We start from the raw sequence: 18,755 nt of genomic DNA, 5'->3' as shown, positions 1-18,755 counted from the left end.
GTTGGTCTAGGGGTATGATACTCGCTTTGGGTGCGAGTGGTCCCGGGTTCAAATCCCGGACGGACCCGAGTTTTTGCAGAAGAAATTTAGTGACTATTTAAATGCATTTATTGACAGGGTAGTCTTAAAAGTTGAGCTTGTTTCAGTTACGTACATGGTCCGTTGGTCTAAGGATATCTTACTCGCTTTAAGTGCGAGTGGTTCCGGGTTCAAATCCCGGTCGGACCCGAGTTTTTGCAGAAGTAATTGACTATTTAAACACAAATAGTAAAATTGTAGGCCTATAAGTTTAGCATGCTTCAGTGTCATACTGTTCCGTTGGTCTAGGGGTATGATACTCGCTTCGGGTGTGAGTGGTCCCGGGTTTAAATCCCGGACGGACCCGAGTTTTTGCAGAAGTAATTGACTATTTAAACACAAATAGTAAAATTGTAGGCCTATAAGTTTACCATGCTTCAGTGTCATACTGTTCCGTTGGTCTAGGGGTATCATACTCACTCTGGGTGCGAGTGGTCCAGGGTTCAAATCCCGTACGGACCCGAGTTTTGCAGAAGTAATTGACTATTTAAACAAAAAGTGTAAAATTGTAGGCCTATAAGTTTAGCATGCTTCAGTGTCATACTGTTCCGTTCGTCTAGGGGTATGATACTCGCTTTGGGTGCGAGTGGTCCCGGGTTCAAATCCCGGGCGGACCCGAGTTTTGTAGGAGAAATTTAGTGACTATTTAAATGCAACTATTGACAGGGTAGTCTTACGAGTTGAACTTGTTTCAGTTACACATATGGTCCGTTGGTCTAGGGGTATCATACTCGCTTTGGGTGCGAGTGGTCCCGGGTTCAAATCCCGGACGGACCCGAGTTTTTGCAGAAGTAATTGACTATTTAAACACAAATAGTAAAATTGTAGGCCTATAAATTTAGCATGATTCAGTGTCATACTTTTCCGTTGGTCTAGGGGTATGATACTCGCTTCGTGTGTGAGTGGTCCCGGGTTCAAATCCCGGACGGCCCCGAGTTTTTGCAGAAGTAATTGACTATTTAAACACAAATAGTAAAATTGTAGGCCTATAAGTTTAGTATGCTTCAGTATCATACTGTTCCGTTGGTCTAGGGGTATGATACTCGCTTTGGGTGCGAGTCGTCCCGAAACTGTTTCAGTTACACACAAGGTCCGTTGGTCTAGGGGTATCATACTCGCTTTGGGTGCGAGTGGTCCCGGGTTCAAATCCCGGACGGACTTGAGTTTTTGCAGAAGTAATTGACTATTTAATCACAAATAGTAAAATTGTAGGCCTATAAATTTAGCATGCTTCAGTGTCATACTGTTCCGTTGGTCTAGGGGTATGATACTCGCTTTGGGTGCGAGTGGTCCCGGGTTCAAATCCCGGACGGACCCGAGTTTTTGCAGAAGAAATTTAGTGACTATTTAAATGCATTTATTGACAGGGTAGTCTTAAAAGTTGAGCTTGTTTCAGTTACGTACATGGTCCGTTGGTCTAAGGATATCTTACTCGCTTTAAGTGCGAGTGGTTCCGGGTTCAAATCCCGGTCGGACCCGAGTTTTTGCAGAAGTAATTGACTATTTAAACACAAATAGTAAAATTGTAGGCCTATAAGTTTAGCATGCTTCAGTGTCATACTGTTCCGTTGGTCTAGAGGTATGATACTCGCTTCGGGTGTGAGTGGTCCCGGGTTCCAATCCCGGACGGACCCGAGTTTTTGCAGAAGTAATTGACTATTTAAACACAAATAGTAAAATTGTAGGCCTATAAATTTAGCATGCTTCAGTGTCATACTGTTCCGTTGGTCTAGGGGTATCATACTCACTTTGGGTGCGAGTGGTCCTGGGTTCAAATCGCGGACGGACCCGAGATTTTGCAGAAGAAATTTAGTGACTATTTTAATGCATTTATTGACAGGGTAGTCTTAAAAGTTGAGCTTGTTTCAGTTACATACATGGTCCGTTGGTCTAGGGATATCTTACTCGCTTTAAGTGCGAGTGGTTCCGGGTTCAAATCCCGGTCGGACCCGAGTTTTTGCAGAAGTAATTGACTATTTAAACACAAATAGTAAAATTGTAGGCCTATAAGTTTAGCATGCTTCAGTGTCATACTGTTCCGTTGGTCTAGGGGTATGATACTCGCTTCAGGTGTGAGTGGTCCCGGGTTTAAATCCCGGACGGACCCGAGTTTTTGCAGAAGTAATTGACTATTTAAACACAAATAGTAAAATTGTAGGCCTATAAGTTTACCATGCTTCAGTGTCATACTGTTCCGTTGGTCTAGGGGTATCATACTCACTCTGGGTGCGAGTGGTCCAGGGTTCAAATCCCGTACGGACCCGAGTTTTTGCAGAAGTAATTGACTATTTAAACACAAATAGTAAAATTGTAGGCCTATAAATTTAGCATGCTTCAGTTTCATACTGTTCCGTTGGTCTAGGGGTATCATACTCACTTTGGGTGCGAGTGGTACTGGGTTCAAATCCCGGACGGACCCGAGATTTTGCAGAAGAAATTTAGTGACTATTTAAATGCATTTATTGACAGGGTAGTCTTAAAAGTTGAGCTTGTTTCAGTTACATACATGGTCCGTTGGTCTAGGGATATCTTACTCGCTTTAAGTGCGAGTGGTTCCGGGTTCAAATCCCGGTCGGACCCGAGTTTTTGCAGAAGTAATTGACTATTTAAACACAAATAGTAAAATTGTAGGCCTATAAATTTAGCATGCTTCAGTGTCATACTGTTCCGTTGGTCTAGGGGTATGATACTCGCTTCGGTTGTTAGTGGTCCCGGGTTCAAATCCCGGACGGACCCGAGTTTTGCAGAAGTAATTGACTATTTAAACACAAATAGTAAAATTGTAGACCTATAAGTTTAGATGCTTCAGTGTCATACTGTTCCGTTGGTCTAGGGGTATGATACTCGCTTTGGGTGCGAGTGGTCCCGGGTTCAAATCCCGGACGGACCCGAGTTTTTGCAGAAGAAATTTAGTGACTATTTAAATGCATTTATTGACAGGGTAGTCTTAAAAGTTGAGCTTGTTTCAGTTACATACATGGTCCGTTGGTCTAGGGATATCTTACTCGCTTTAAGTGCGAGTGGTTCCGGGTTCAAATCCCGGTCGGACCCGAGTTTTTGCAGAAGTAATTGACTATTTAAACACAAATAGTAAAATTGTAGGCCTCTAAGTTTAGCATGCTTCAGTGTCATACTGTTCCGTTGGTCTAGAGGTATGATACTCGCTTCGGGTGTGAGTGGTCCCGGGTTCCAATCCCGGACGGACCCGAGTTTTTGCAGAAGTAATTGACTATTTAAACACAAATAGTAAAATTGTAGGCCTATAAGTTTACCATACTTCAGTGTCATACTGTTCCGTTGGTCTAGGGGTATCATACTCACTTTGGGTGCGAGTGGTCCCGGGTTCAAATCCCGTACGGACCCGAGAATTTGCAGAAGTAATTGACTATTTAAACACAAATAGTAAAATTGTAGGCCTATAAGTTTAGCATGCTTCAGTGTCATACTGTTCCGTTGGTCTAGGGGTATGATACTCGCTTTGGGTGCGAGTGGTCACGGGTTCAAATCCCGGGCGGACCCGAGTTTCGGAGAAGAAATTTAGTGACTATTTAAATGCAACTATTGACAGGGTAGTCTTACGAGTTGAACTGGTTTCAGTTACACATATGGTCCGTTGGTCTAGGGGTATCATACTCGCTTTGGGTGCGAGTGGTCCCGGGTTCAAATCCCGGACGGACCCGATTTTTTGCAGAAGTAATTGACTATTTAAACAAAAAGTGTAAAATTGTAGGCCTATAAGTTTAGCATGCTTCAGTGTCATACTGTTCCGTTCGTCTAGGGGTATGATACTCGCTTTGGGTGCGAGTGGTCCCGGGTTCAAATCCCGGGCGGACCCGAGTTTTGTAGGAGAAATTTAGTGACTATTTAAATGCAACTATTGACAGGGTAGTCTTACGAGTTGAACTTGTTTCAGTTACACATATGGTCCGTTGGTCTAGGGGTATCATACTCGCTTTGGGTGCGAGTGGTCCCGGGTTCAAATCCCGGACGGACCCGAGTTTTTGCAGAAGTAATTGACTATTTAAACACAAATAGTAAAATTGTAGGCCTATAAATTTAGCATGATTCAGTGTCATACTTTTCCGTTGGTCTAGGGGTATGATACTCGCTTCGTGTGTGAGTGGTCCCGGGTTCAAATCCCGGACGGCCCCGAGTTTTTGCAGAAGTAATTGACTATTTAAACACAAATAGTAAAATTGTAGGCCTATAAGTTTAGTATGCTTCAGTATCATACTGTTCCGTTGGTCTAGGGGTATGATACTCGCTTTGGGTGCGAGTCGTCCCGAAACTGTTTCAGTTACACACAAGGTCCGTTGGTCTAGGGGTATCATACTCGCTTTGGGTGCGAGTGGTCCCGGGTTCAAATCCCGGACGGACTTGAGTTTTTGCAGAAGTAATTGACTATTTAAACACAAATAGTAAAATTGTAGGCCTATAAGTTTAGCATGCTTCAGTGTCATACTGTTCCGTTGGTCTAGGGTTATGATACTCGCTTTGGGTGCGAGTGGTCCCGGGTTCAAATCCCGGACGGACCCGAGTTTTTGCAGAAGAAATTTAGTGACTATTTAAATGCATTTATTGACAGGGTAGTCTTAAAAGTTGAGCTTGTTTCAGTTACGTACATGGTCCGTTGGTCTAAGGATATCTTACTCGCTTTAAGTGCGAGTGGTTCCGGGTTCAAATCCCGGTCGGACCCGAGTTTTTGCAGAAGTAATTGACTATTTAAACACAAATAGTAAAATTGTAGGCCTATAAGTTTAGCATGCTTCAGTGTCATACTGTTCCGTTGGTCTAGAGGTATGATACTCGCTTCGGGAGTGAGTGGTCCCGGGTTCCAATCCCGGACGGACCCGAGTTTTTGCAGAAGTAATTGACTATTTAAACACAAATAGTAAAATTGTAGGCCTATAAGTTTACCATGCTTCAGTGTCATACTGTTCCGTTGGTCTAGGGGTATCATACTCACTCTGGGTGCGAGTGGTCCAGGGTCCAAATCCCGTACGGACCCGAGTTTTTGCAGAAGTAATTGACTATTTAAACACAAATAGTAAAATTGTAGGCCTATAAATTTAGCATGCTTCAGTGTCATACTGTTCCGTTGGTCTAGGGGTATCATACTCACTTTGGGTGCGAGTGGTCCTGGGTTCAAATCGCGGACGGACCCGAGATTTTGCAGAAGAAATTTAGTGACTATTTAAATGCATTTATTGACAGGGTAGTCTTAAAAGTTGAGCTTGTTTCAGTTACATACATGGTCCGTTGGTCTAGGGATATCTTACTCGCTTTAAGTGCGAGTGGTTCCGGGTTCAAATCCCGGTCGGACCCGAGTTTTTGCAGAAGTAATTGACTATTTAAACACAAATAGTAAAATTGTAGGCCTATAAGTTTAGCATGCTTCAGTGTCATACTGTTCCGTTGGTCTAGGGGTATGATACTCGCTTCGGGTGTGAGTGGTCCCGGGTTCAAATCCCGGACGGACCCGAGTTTTTGCAGAAGTAATTGACTATTTAAACACAAATAGTAAAATTGTAGGCCTATAAGTTTACCATGCTTCAGTGTCATACTGTTCCGTTGGTCTAGGGGTATCATACTCACTCTGGGTGCGAGTGGTCCAGGGTTCAAATCCCGTACGGACCCGAGTTTTTGCAGAAGTAATTGACTATTTAAACACAAATAGTAAAATTGTAGGCCTATAAATTTAGCATGCTTCAGTTTCATACTGTTCCGTTGGTCTAGGGGTATCATACTCACTTTGGGTGCGAGTGGTACTGGGTTCAAATCCCGGACGGACCCGAGATTTTGCAGAAGAAATTTAGTGACTATTTAAATGCATTTATTGACAGGGTAGTCTTAAAAGTTGAGCTTGTTTCAGTTACATACATGGTCCGTTGGTCTAGGGATATCTTACTCGCTTTAAGTGCGAGTGGTTCCGGGTTCAAATCCCGGTCGGACCCGAGTTTTTGCAGAAGTAATTGACTATTTAAACACAAATAGTAAAATTGTAGGCCTATAAGTTTAGCATGCTTCAGTGTCATACTGTTCCGTTGGTCTAGGGGTATGATACTCGCTTCGGGTGTGAGTGGTCCCGGGTTCAAATCCCGGACGGACCCGAGTTTTTGCAGAAGTAATTGACTATTTAAACACAAATAGTAAAATTGTAGGCCTATAAGTTTAGTATGCTTCAGTATCATACTGTTCCGTTGGTCTAGGGGTATGATACTCGCTTTGGGTGCGAGTGGTCCCGAAACGGTTTCAGTTACACACAAGGTCCGTTGGTCTAGGGGTATCATACTCGCTTTGGGTGCGAGTGGTCCCGGGTTCAAATCCCGGACGGACCCGAGTTTTTGCAGAAGTAATTGACTATTTAAACACAAATAGTAAAATTGTAGGCCTATAAATTTAGCATGCTTCAGTGTCATACTGTTCCGTTGGTCTAGGGGTATGATACTCGCTTCGGTTGTTAGTGGTCCCGGGTTCAAATCCCGGACGGACCCGAGTTTTGCAGAAGTAATTGACTATTTAAACACAAATAGTAAAATTGTAGACCTATAAGTTTAGATGCTTCAGTGTCATACTGTTCCGTTGGTCTAGGGGTATGATACTCGCTTTGGGTGCGAGTGGTCCCGGGTTCAAATCCCGGTCGGACCCGAGTTTTTGCAGAAGAAATTTAGTGACTATTTAAATGCATTTATTGACAGGGTAGTCTTAAAAGTTGAGCTTGTTTCAGTTACGTACATGGTCCGTTGGTCTAAAGATATCTTACTCGCTTTAAGTGCGAGTGGTTCCGGGTTCAAATCCCGGTCGGACCCGAGTTTTTGCAGAAGTAATTGACTATTTAAACACAAATAGTAAAATTGTAGGCCTATAAGTTTAGCATGCTTCAGTGTCATACTGTTCCGTTGGTCTAGAGGTATGATACTCGCTTCGGGTGTGAGTGGTCCCGGGTTCCAATCCCGGACGGAGCCGAGTTTTTGCAGAAGTAATTGACTATTTAAACACAAATAGTAAAATTGTAGGCCTATAAGTTTACCATGCTTCAGTGTCATACTGTTCCGTTGGTCTAGGGGTATCATACTCACTCTGGGTGCGAGTGGTCCAGGGTTCAAATCCCGTACGGACCCGAGTTTTTGCAGAAGTAATTGACTATTTAAACACAAATAGTAAAATTGTAGGCCTATAAATTTAGCATGCTTCAGTGTCATACTTTTTCGTTGGTCTAGGGGTATCATACTCACTTTGGGTGCGAGTGGTCCTGGGTTCAAATCGCGGACGGACCCGAGATTTTGCAGAAGAAATTTAGTGACTATTTAAATGCATTTATTGACAGGGTAGTCTTAAAAGTTGAGCTTGTTTCAGTTACATACATGGTCCGTTGGTCTAGGGATATCTTACTCGCTTTAAGTGCGAGTGGTTCCGGGTTCAAATCCCGGTCGGACCCGAGTTTTTGCAGAAGTAATTGACTATTTAAACACAAATAGTAAAATTGTAGGCCTATAAGTTTAGCATGCTTCAGTGTCATACTGTTCCGTTGGTCTAGGGGTATGATACTCGCTTCGGGTGTGAGTGGTCCCGGGTTCAAATCCCGGACGGAACCGAGTTTTTGCAGAAGTAATTGACTATTTAAACACAAATAGTAAAATTGTAGGCCTATAAGTTTACCATACTTCAGTGTCATACTGTTCCGTTGGTCTAGGGGTATCATACTCACTTTGGGTGCGAGTGGTCCCGGGTTCAAATCCCGTACGGACCCGAGTATTTGCAGAAGTAATTGACTATTTAAACACAAATAGTAAAATTGTAGGCCTATAAGTTTAGCATGCTTCAGTGTCATACTGTTCAGTTGGACTAGGGGTATGATACTCGCTTTGGGTGCGAGTGGTCCCGGGTTCAAATCCCGGGCGGACCCGAGTTTTGGAGAAGAAATTTAGTGACTATTTAAATGCAACTATTGATAGGGTAGTCTTACGAGTTGAACTTGTTTCAGTTACACATATGGTCCGTTGGTCTAGGGGTTTCATACTCGCTTTGGGTGCGAGTGGTTCCTGGTTCAGATCCCGGAGGGACCCGGGTTTTTGCAGAAGTAATTGACTATTTAAACACAAATAGTAAAATTGTAGGCCTATAAGTTTACCATACTTCAGTGTCATACTGTTCCGTTGGTCTAGGGGTATCATACTCACTTTGGGTGCGAGTGGTCCCGGGTTCAAATCCCGTACGGACCCGAGAATTTGCAGAAGTAATTGACTATTTAAACACAAATAGTAAAATTGTAGGCCTATAAGTTTAGCATGCTTCAGTGTCATACTGTTCCGGTGGTCTAGGGGTATGATACTCGCTTTGGGTGCGAGTGGTCACGGGTTCAAATCCCGGGCGGACCCGAGTTTCGGAGAAGAAATTTAGTGACTATTTAAATGCAACTATTGACAGGGTAGTCTTACGAGTTGAACTTGTTTCAGTTACACATATGGTCCGTTGGTCTAGGGGTATCATACTCGCTTTGGGTGCGAGTGGTCCCGGGTTCAAATCCCGGACGGACCCGATTTTATGCAGAAGTAATTGACTATTTAAACAAAAAGTGTAAAATTGTAGGCCTATAAGTTTAGCATGCTTCAGTGTCATACTGTTCCGTTCGTCTAGGGGTATGATACTCGCTTTGGGTGCGAGTGGTCCCGGGTTCAAATCCCGGGCGGACCCGAGTTTTGTAGGAGAAATTTAGTGACTATTTAAATGCAACTATTGACAGCGTAGTCTTACGAGTTGAACTTGTTTCAGTTACACATATGGTCCGTTGGTCTAGGGGTATCATACTCGCTTTGGGTGCGAGTGGTCCCGGGTTCAAATCCCGGACGGACCCGAGTTTTTGCAGAAGTAATTGACTATTTAAACACAAATAGTAAAATTGTAGGCCTATAAATTTAGCATGATTCAGTGTCATACTTTTCCGTTGGTCTAGGGGTATGATACTCGCTTCGTGTGTGAGTGGTCCCGGGTTCAAATCCCGGACGGCCCCGAGTTTTTGCAGAAGTAATTGACTATTTAAACACAAATAGTAAAATTGTAGGCCTATAAGTTTAGTATGCTTCAGTATCATACTGTTCCGTTGGTCTAGGGGTATGATACTCGCTTTGGGTGCGAGTCGTCCCGAAACTGTTTCAGTTACACACAAGGTCCGTTGGTCTAGGGGTATCATACTCGCTTTGGGTGCGAGTGGTCCCGGGTTCAAATCCCGGACGGACTTGAGTTTTTGCAGAAGTAATTGACTATTTAAACACAAATAGTAAAATTGTAGGCCTATAAGTTTAGCATGCTTCCGTGTCATACTGTTCCGTTGGTCTAGGGGTATGATACTCGCTTTGGGTGCGAGTGGTCCCGGGTTCAAATCCCGGACGGACCCGAGTTTTTGCAGAAGAAATTTAGTGACTATTTAAATGCATTTATTGACAGGGTAGTCTTAAAAGTTGAGCTTGTTTCAGTTACGTACATGGTCCGTTGGTCTAAGGATATCTTACTCGCTTTAAGTGCGAGTGGTTCCGGGTTCAAATCCCGGTCGGACCCGAGTTTTTGCAGAAGTAATTGACTATTTAAACACAAATAGTAAAATTGTAGGCCTATAAGTTTAGCATGCTTCAGTGTCATACTGTTCCGTTGGTCTAGGGGTATGATACTCGCTTCGGGTGTGAGTGGTCCCGGGTTCAAATCCCGGACGGACCCGAGTTTTTGCAGAAGTAATTGACTATTTAAACACAAATAGTAAAATTGTAGGCCTATAAGTTTACCATGCTTCAGTGTCATACTGTTCCGTTGGTCTAGGGGTATCATACTCACTCTGGGTGCGAGTGGTCCAGGGTTCAAATCCCGTACGGACCCGAGTTTTTGCAGAAGTAATTGACTATTTAAACACAAATAGTAAAATTGTAGGCCTATAAATTTAGCATGCTTCAGTTTCATACTGTTCCGTTGGTCTAGGGGTATCATACTCACTTTGGGTGCGAGTGGTACTGGGTTCAAATCCCGGACGGACCCGAGATTTTGCAGAAGAAATTTAGTGACTATTTAAATGCATTTATTGACAGGGTAGTCTTAAAAGTTGAGCTTGTTTCAGTTACATACATGGTCCGTTGGTCTAGGGATATCTTACTCGCTTTAAGTGCGAGTGGTTCCGGGTTCAAATCCCGGTCGGGCCCGAGTTTTTGCAGAAGTAATTGACTATTTAAACACAAATAGTAAAATTGTAGGCCTATAAGTTTAGCATGCTTCAGTGTCATACTGTTCCGTTGGTCTAGGGGTATGATACTCGCTTCGGGTGTGAGTGGTCCCGGGTTCAAATCCCGGACGGACCCGAGTTTTTGCAGAAGTAATTGACTATTTAAACACAAATAGTAAAATTGTAGGCCTATAAGTTTAGTATGCTTCAGTATCATACTGTTCCGTTGGTCTAGGGGTATGATACTCGCTTTGGGTGCGAGTGGTCCCGAAACGGTTTCAGTTACACACAAGGTCCGTTGGTCTAGGGGTATCATACTCGCTTTGGGTGCGAGTGGTCCCGGGTTCAAATCCCGGACGGACCCGAGTTTTTGCAGAAGTAATTGACTATTTAAACACAAATAGTAAAATTGTAGGCCTATAAATTTAGCATGCTTCAGTGTCATACTGTTCCGTTGGTCTAGGGGTATGATACTCGCTTCGGTTGTTAGTGGTCCCGGGTTCAAATCCCGGACGGACCCGAGTTTTGCAGAAGTAATTGACTATTTAAACACAAATAGTAAAATTGTAGACCTATAAGTTTAGATGCTTCAGTGTCATACTGTTCCGTTGGTCTAGGGGTATGATACTCGCTTTGGGTGCGAGTGGTCCCGGGTTCAAATCCCGGTCGGACCCGAGTTTTTGCAGAAGAAATTTAGTGACTATTTAAATGCATTTATTGACAGGGTAGTCTTAAAAGTTGAGCTTGTTTCAGTTACGTACATGGTCCGTTGGTCTAAAGATATCTTACTCGCTTTAAGTGCGAGTGGTTCCGGGTTCAAATCCCGGTCGGACCCGAGTTTTTGCAGAAGTAATTGACTATTTAAACACAAATAGTAAAATTGTAGGCCTATAAGTTTAGCATGCTTCAGTGTCATACTGTTCCGTTGGTCTAGAGGTATGATACTCGCTTCGGGTGTGAGTGGTCCCGGGTTCCAATCCCGGACGGAGCCGAGTTTTTGCAGAAGTAATTGACTATTTAAACACAAATAGTAAAATTGTAGGCCTATAAGTTTACCATGCTTCAGTGTCATACTGTTCCGTTGGTCTAGGGGTATCATACTCACTCTGGGTGCGAGTGGTCCAGGGTTCAAATCCCGTACGGACCCGAGTTTTTGCAGAAGTAATTGACTATTTAAACACAAATAGTAAAATTGTAGGCCTATAAATTTAGCATGCTTCAGTGTCATACTTTTTCGTTGGTCTAGGGGTATCATACTCACTTTGGGTGCGAGTGGTCCTGGGTTCAAATCGCGGACGGACCCGAGATTTTGCAGAAGAAATTTAGTGACTATTTAAATGCATTTATTGACAGGGTAGTCTTAAAAGTTGAGCTTGTTTCAGTTACATACATGGTCCGTTGGTCTAGGGATATCTTACTCGCTTTAAGTGCGAGTGGTTCCGGGTTCAAATCCCGGTCGGACCCGAGTTTTTGCAGAAGTAATTGACTATTTAAACACAAATAGTAAAATTGTAGGCCTATAAGTTTAGCATGCTTCAGTGTCATACTGTTCCGTTGGTCTAGGGGTATGATACTCGCTTCGGGTGTGAGTGGTCCCGGGTTCAAATCCCGGACGGACCCGAGTTTTTGCAGAAGTAATTGACTATTTAAACACAAATAGTAAAATTGTAGGCCTATAAGTTTACCATACTTCAGTGTCATACTGTTCCGTTGGTCTAGGGGTATCATACTCACTTTGGGTGCGAGTGGTCCCGGGTTCAAATCCCGTACGGACCCGAGTATTTGCAGAAGTAATTGACTATTTAAACACAAATAGTAAAATTGTAGGCCTATAAGTTTAGCATGCTTCAGTGTCATACTGTTCAGTTGGACTAGGGGTATGATACTCGCTTTGGGTGCGAGTGGTCCCGGGTTCAAATCCCGGGCGGACCCGAGTTTTGGAGAAGAAATTTAGTGACTATTTAAATGCAACTATTGATAGGGTAGTCTTACGAGTTGAACTTGTTTCAGTTACACATATGGTCCGTTGGTCTAGGGGTTTCATACTCGCTTTGGGTGCGAGTGGTTCCTGGTTCAGATCCCGGAGGGACCCGGGTTTTTGCAGAAGTAATTGACTATTTAAACACAAATAGTAAAATTGTAGGCCTATAAGTTTAGCATGCTTCAGTGTCATACTGTTCCGTTGGTCTAGGGGTATCATACTCACTTTGGGTGCGAGTGGTCCCGGGTTCAAATCCCGTACGGACCCGAGTATTTGCAGAAGTAATTGACTATTTAAACACAAATAGAAAATTGTGTAGAAAGTCGTATTTATTATACTTTTCCATTAGGCCTAAAACCCATAATTTCCCTCAGCCAATCAGAGCGTGATTGGTCACGTGCTTTCCGTTAGGAGAAAACCCGTCTCCTTTTTCTTTCCTCACTCCTCCGAAAGATACTATACGAGTCAGATCATTCAATCACCCGGTCCATAATTATGTGTTACTATTTTTGTTAACATACCTCCGAGTAAAAGAATCATGCAGTAAGCTAGATATTTATTCCTTAAATAACCACAACAAATGGTAGCAGAGCGTGGTCAACGCGTAATTAGTAATCACGTACGGAAGTCAAGGCCTAATTTGCCACGAGGGAGCCGAGGCCCAAAAGAGGGTACACCACGTGGAAGCCAAGGCCCGATCAGTTCCTAATGAAAGAAGAGAATGGCAGAAGCAAAGCAGCCTATAGTCAAGTTTAGAGTGGTATATAGACCGAGTGGGGAAATGTGAAGCCCCGCCCATTGACATGCGCGGTAACCACTGGATGTTTTACTTCCAACAATAACAGGTAGATGGCGGGAAAATTTGGTCTTTGGCGCGAAATTTAAAATACTTTTTTAAGATCGTCTGCTTAGGAGTCTGCTCAACATTATGCGTAATCTGAGACTGTACTATAGAATTTTGGCAATAGTGGCATGTCACGCACATGACTTTTATTATATGCATATTACAGAGCTGATGATCTGGTGTAATGTAGAACATCTTTTTTCATTTTAAAGGTAAGGAATTTGTTTCTAATGTGCATTCTTAGCCTTACAAACAAGTTTACAATTTTTCGCTCGACATTGCAACAACTTAGCTCAACCTCCAATTGATTGTGGAGCATTCTAGTTATGAAAGAACTTAATTCTTCAAGTGGAGATTTCATGCTTGTGATGGTTTGTAGAACTGTGTCCAGGAATTGTTCAGACAGGCTAACAAAGTCTAATAGTCTCGATGAAGGATGTTTGAGGTTACCAAAAGCCTTGTGCTGTGTAAGATCTGATGATGAAGGCAATTCGTACGTTTTATTTTCATGTGAAATTACTTTATAACAGGATTCGCAAATTTGTTTCTGGAGTTTAAAACAAATATATCCTGCTATATGGTAAATTGTCAACTCTTTTGCCTTTTCCTTTGGGTCTATGCTCTCCACTTTATAATTTTCAGTTCTTTTTGTGCCAAGCCTGCAAGTCCAAGGAATTCAACCAAGTCTTCTAAATTATCACAGCATGAATCAGAACTCCTTGCTTGCTTGTGGCCAGAACTATTTTGTTCTTCCATAAAGCTATAAACGGCCTCTGTACCAAATATGTCTTCCACTAGAGTTTGAAGAATGTCAGAGGCCGGTTTTTCTAAACATATCTATGGAAATGTGAAGGTTAGCATTTTATAATAGTATAGGATATATCACTTAACAGATTGGTCTCGATTTAAGGGCATGATATCCATGATTTGACCATGTTCAGTCACTTGAGTCATCTCCAAGCCTGGCGAATCTTGTAGCACCTGATTTTCACGTTCACTAGAATGTAGTGGCTCGTTTAACAGGCCATGCTAAATAGAAAGAAAGGTAACAGATATAATGATTATGTTCTTTACAATATGAGCACGTTAAACTTACAGACGTGCTTGGAGCAGTATATGCTATTTCTTCCACCTCCGTCTCAATGTGCTTCTGAAAAAGGAAAAAAGAATAAGTTTATAACTATAGAGTTAGATAAGCAACACCATAGCAGCACTTTGCTTTGATGATGCTAATAATATTACCAATTCATTCAGGATCTTTTCAACATTTAGATCAGGCATAAACCTTTGGGCTTGCTTCACAAGCAAAATCCTTAAACGATGCCGAAATTCTCTTCCTGATGGAAATTTGTTACCCCTGGCGCGAACACACGAGAATAAACTTTCTAGTGCCTTTTGATTGAAGCGCCCAGCCATGACAAACTTGAAACCCCTTTGACAAAGGTAGGTATTCAGTTCTATGATTGACAGTGATGCCATTATAACACCAGTTTGAATTGGCTTCCATGCTTTAGCAATTTTCATTCCTTCAAAAAGTCCTACCACTTCACGTAAATATTCAATGTTGCTTGCTTTTAAGGATTTGCCTTTACAACGACCATTCATAATTTGAAACCAGTTATACATAAGCCGACAAAACCAAGCAGTTGTTAAGGCCTCCTTTTCAATTTGTCCAATGTGAACAGCGGTTTCCACCGCAGCAGCTGTATCGGCACTTAATAGTTGTTGCGCAAGAGGCACTCTCATCTTCTGATAATGTGTTGGATTAACATGTGTTGGGGTAAGTTTAGGCGCTAGTTTCAGTTCTGAAGTTGCCTGAAAGTGTATAAGGTGCTTCAAGTACTTAATGTCAACATTTTTGCAAGGAAGATTATATTTCGCAACACATTGCTCTGGCAGCTCCAAGACATTGACCAGAATAGAATTTCGAACACTTTTCAAAACATGAGGTGGATCTGGTACTACAAAGATCTTGTTCTCTGGATTGCACGGGTGTGTAAAGTGGTATTTCTTTTCATAACATGACACCTTAATTCCTAGGTCACGATACATAGCCATATATTTAGGGCCCATGTCACTTACTATCGACACAACGTTAAATCCAATGTCATGAAGGCATTTTATACAGTCCGTCATGAAATTCTTCAGATCACCGCTGTCTATACTGTTGCCAACCAAATGCCAACAAAGAATTTATTTCCATTTGGAGCAAGCAGAACGAACCATTACCACTAATCCCTGGGTAGCGACTGCATGGCTGGACAATGTTGAATGTCCCAATACAGTTTTTAATCCAGCATCATATTCGTATGACCGCTTAATTTGCATTTCGTCAACCAAGAGTATAACACTTTCTTCTATCTTTGTCAATTTGGGTGATTGTTTTTGCAGCAGGCGCAGCGTGGCACTTTGAATACCTGGTGGAAATTGAAGCGTCTCTAGATGTTGATTTAGGCACCTTGTTGTTGGAAGTGGATGACCTTGCTCACGTAAAAAATTGTACCCTTTTGTACCAATATTGTATAGAAGTTGTAACGACGATTGTATGGCATAGAATCAAAGAAGGTGCAAGTACGATCCAAAGTTCGGTGGCCAGGCTTAGAAAAATTAACTGAAGGAATGTTCACGTTCCTGTGCGACAAGCAGAGAATTTGCACCGATGTCCCAAAGATCATTATCACCTTGGCACCTTAAATAATGCCATGGTAACGTGTACATGGTAAAATCAGTTTATACTAATAGTCGTTGACTCATTTTCGAAGAGGATAGAAACAGACGTTATGAGGAACGCTGCATCGTCAACTGTTATAAATTGCCTGCAACAGAACATGACGGTTAAACCTAATGCCAAATTCGTCACTAATAACGGAACTTGCTCCACAAACAAGGAATTCAAGAATATCGTGATCGAAAATAGGATCGAGTAAATCACGATAATACCTTACCTGTAAAAAACTACATTCGAAATTGAAGGTTTTTGCGTTCAATACCGTGCCCCTGTTGTGGTACGCATTGTCAATAAAATATTAACGCATAAAGTGGTATTTAATTGTACACGTTAACGATATGTTAATATTTGAATGCTAATATTGATATTCAAAATTTCACGCTAAGGAAGCGTGTAGATTAAGTCATTTTGCTATTTAAATATGATTGCACTAGAGTTTAAAGTTTAAACGAGGGCGATTTTGATGGCCTTACAACACTCTTTACGTTAGAGAGAACCATCACCAAACAAGTTTAGTTTACTATGTAATTAATCAGTCAGTTAAGCAAGTAATTAAGTTTAGCTATAGCCTCCATTTTCTTATCATTTTCGTAATTTGTGTGTCCCTGTGTTCATGGAAAAATTCGACGTCCTAGCCTAGTTTCCGAAAACGAAAATCGACTGAAGAATTAATGGTAAAGAAAAACTGGCAAAATATAATGTTTTTGGACGTCTAAATATAACAAAAATAACTTGTTTAATTATATTATTAAAATTTTGATTAAACCAGTGCTTTTACTTCGTGATTAAATAAGAGGTAAACCTGAAATTGTTTTAACAATACACCTGAAAAACTCCTGTGTGTATGCCAGGAAACTCCCATGAGCGCCCAAAAATCTCTCATTTGAACAGAACAAAGCTCCTGTGTCAAGGCACTTAACGCTCTCGTTAAAAAGCCAAAAATGCTCTCATTTGAACACCAATAACACTAACGTTTGAACACCTAAAAGGCTCTGGTTTGAATACTAATACAATCCTATTAGAACGCCAAAAACGACCATGACTGAACGTTTCATTTGAGAAGGCGATTATTTAAAATTGAATGGTATAAAGATGTATTTTTGAATGGTAAATATAAGTTGTTCAAAAATGAATTCTAGCGTTAAGTTTTGATCGATATGACGGTAGTTTGTTCAAAGTTGTATATTCATGGTTAGTTTTGAACGCATAAAACAATCATTGTTCAAATTGAATGTTTCTGATTAAATCTCAATTCGTCAATAGAGGCTGCTAAAAATTGAACGGTCGCCAATCTTTTTGAATGCATAAACCACGCTCATTGAGTGCATCTAACAGATTGGCAGAAAGGTATGTGAGTTCAGTCAAGACGGTAATACAGAGAATAGCTGGCGGTTCTTCGGAAGAAACGGAATTGATTGAAAGTACTCTGGTGAAATATAATGAAGGATGTCTTCGAAAGAGACTAGCCCGATTTCTTTTAAACCATATACGATCGCCCGTTGAAGGAGGCTTATCCCCGGCAGAATACATCCTAAACAGGACCATCTTGACGAAACTGGATTTCGTCCTTGCCAACAACAAACAAGCCATATTACTTGACTAAGGACGAGATTTCCAAAACTATACAAGAAGTCATGGCAAGGTAGAAAGGAAGGGGGCCGAGTTGGATAGAAGACAATGTACCCCGAAGACGAAAAAAAATTAAGTTCGAAATTAAATGCCAAATGGAATGATACGCCGACATAGGAATCAAATCGGGGACAAATTCAAAAATAGCAATAGACTCCTAAGTCACCGCAATCGGGCAGAGCAAACAACACAATAATCTTTTTGGGCACACGCAACCGGAAACGATATCTACACCATTGGCCAATCCTTCAGCAGTGACGTCAAGAAACAAGAACCCCCAGCGATGACTATTTCCACGCCTGGTTAACGGATATGCTCAGCACCAACGAGTACTTACGACACACAAATCACTACCCAACGTACAAGCCCCTTTTTACGAAGGAGCACCAGAGGAAAAAAACCAGCTGAAAGACTAGGACTATAAAAAATAGGGGAGTATTTTAGGAGTGTGCTAGCCATTTTCTGTGTATAAAAAGACAACCAATCGATAAGAGGAAGTATAAATGTACACTCAAATAACGAAGCCGGCATTCAGTGTTGCGCGGCCAATTGATAATGATCATGTAACCCGATTACTTGTAATCAGTTATTGTGTCATGTGCATTCCTAGACCTAAAAATCCTACAGTCGTTCTACCTTCGGGCAACACATACTCTCTTCCGCAGATCTCATTGGAACGTGAAACCCACAACTACAACTTCTTATCTAGAAGCCCGATTTTTCACCAAAATCTGTCTTCATTACATTAAATAACGACCAGTTATTCATACTACATACGGAGGTCTGGCTTTTGACTCCACCATGTTGTTAAAGGAAAACATTCTATGTTTTGGCTAAATAAATTATTAGTTTTAATAATTTAACTATTTTTAATTCATTTTAAAAAGTACTAATATTCGGTGCCTCTCTGATCACTGCTCTCCGTTTTGTTGATCGGCAAAAACTCTAGTGAATCATTTACACTACCCTCGGTACCCTCTTCTCACTTGGAGAAACAACAGATTTGCATCTAAAAGTAGTTTTCAAACTTTCGCCAATTTAATATTTTACATTCCGATATAGATGCATTGAAAGTTGCAAAGGAATGCAAATAGTTCCAATATAATTTTGGTGTTAAAAGTAAGAGCTTAATTATGTTAAAATAGAATGAAAAGTTTTTAGAGCTAAGATAGGGCCATTAGACTAAAATAAACCAATACCATTATTATTCATGAAACCTAGGACTTTGCCAAAGAAGGCGCTAATATTTTTACTACCGGTTGATCTCAATGATTATTTTATAGGAGCGTTA

The 18,755-nt window shown here is 41.5% G+C and overlaps 6 non-coding genes across 6 annotated transcripts; all 6 read left to right on the top strand.

The window, feature by feature from the left end:
- Positions 1-5,487: 5,487 nt before the first annotated feature.
- TRNAP-CGG (transfer RNA proline (anticodon CGG)) lies at positions 5,488-5,559 on the top strand. Its single transcript has one exon. It is a non-coding gene; the product is annotated as a tRNA-Pro (tRNA).
- A 557-nt stretch (positions 5,560-6,116) lies between these two features.
- Positions 6,117-6,188, top strand: TRNAP-CGG (transfer RNA proline (anticodon CGG)). Its single transcript has one exon. It is a non-coding gene; the product is annotated as a tRNA-Pro (tRNA).
- A 1,412-nt stretch (positions 6,189-7,600) lies between these two features.
- TRNAP-CGG (transfer RNA proline (anticodon CGG)) lies at positions 7,601-7,672 on the top strand. Its single transcript has one exon. It is a non-coding gene; the product is annotated as a tRNA-Pro (tRNA).
- A 2,045-nt stretch (positions 7,673-9,717) lies between these two features.
- Positions 9,718-9,789, top strand: TRNAP-CGG (transfer RNA proline (anticodon CGG)). The gene has a single exon. It is a non-coding gene; the product is annotated as a tRNA-Pro (tRNA).
- Positions 9,790-10,346: 557 nt separating this feature from the next.
- On the top strand, positions 10,347-10,418 carry TRNAP-CGG (transfer RNA proline (anticodon CGG)). The gene has a single exon. It is a non-coding gene; the product is annotated as a tRNA-Pro (tRNA).
- Positions 10,419-11,830: 1,412 nt separating this feature from the next.
- Positions 11,831-11,902, top strand: TRNAP-CGG (transfer RNA proline (anticodon CGG)). Its single transcript has one exon. It is a non-coding gene; the product is annotated as a tRNA-Pro (tRNA).
- The last annotated feature ends 6,853 nt before the right edge of the window (positions 11,903-18,755 follow it).

This window comes from Phalangium opilio, unplaced genomic scaffold (assembly GCF_054372755.1).
Source record: "Phalangium opilio isolate 3A_F unplaced genomic scaffold, DU_Popi_V2 ptg000240l_1, whole genome shotgun sequence".
Classification (NCBI taxonomy): Eukaryota; Metazoa; Arthropoda; class Arachnida; order Opiliones; family Phalangiidae; genus Phalangium; species Phalangium opilio.
The sequence above is the reverse complement of the archived record's forward strand: the minus strand, read 5'-3'. Positions and strand labels throughout refer to the sequence as shown.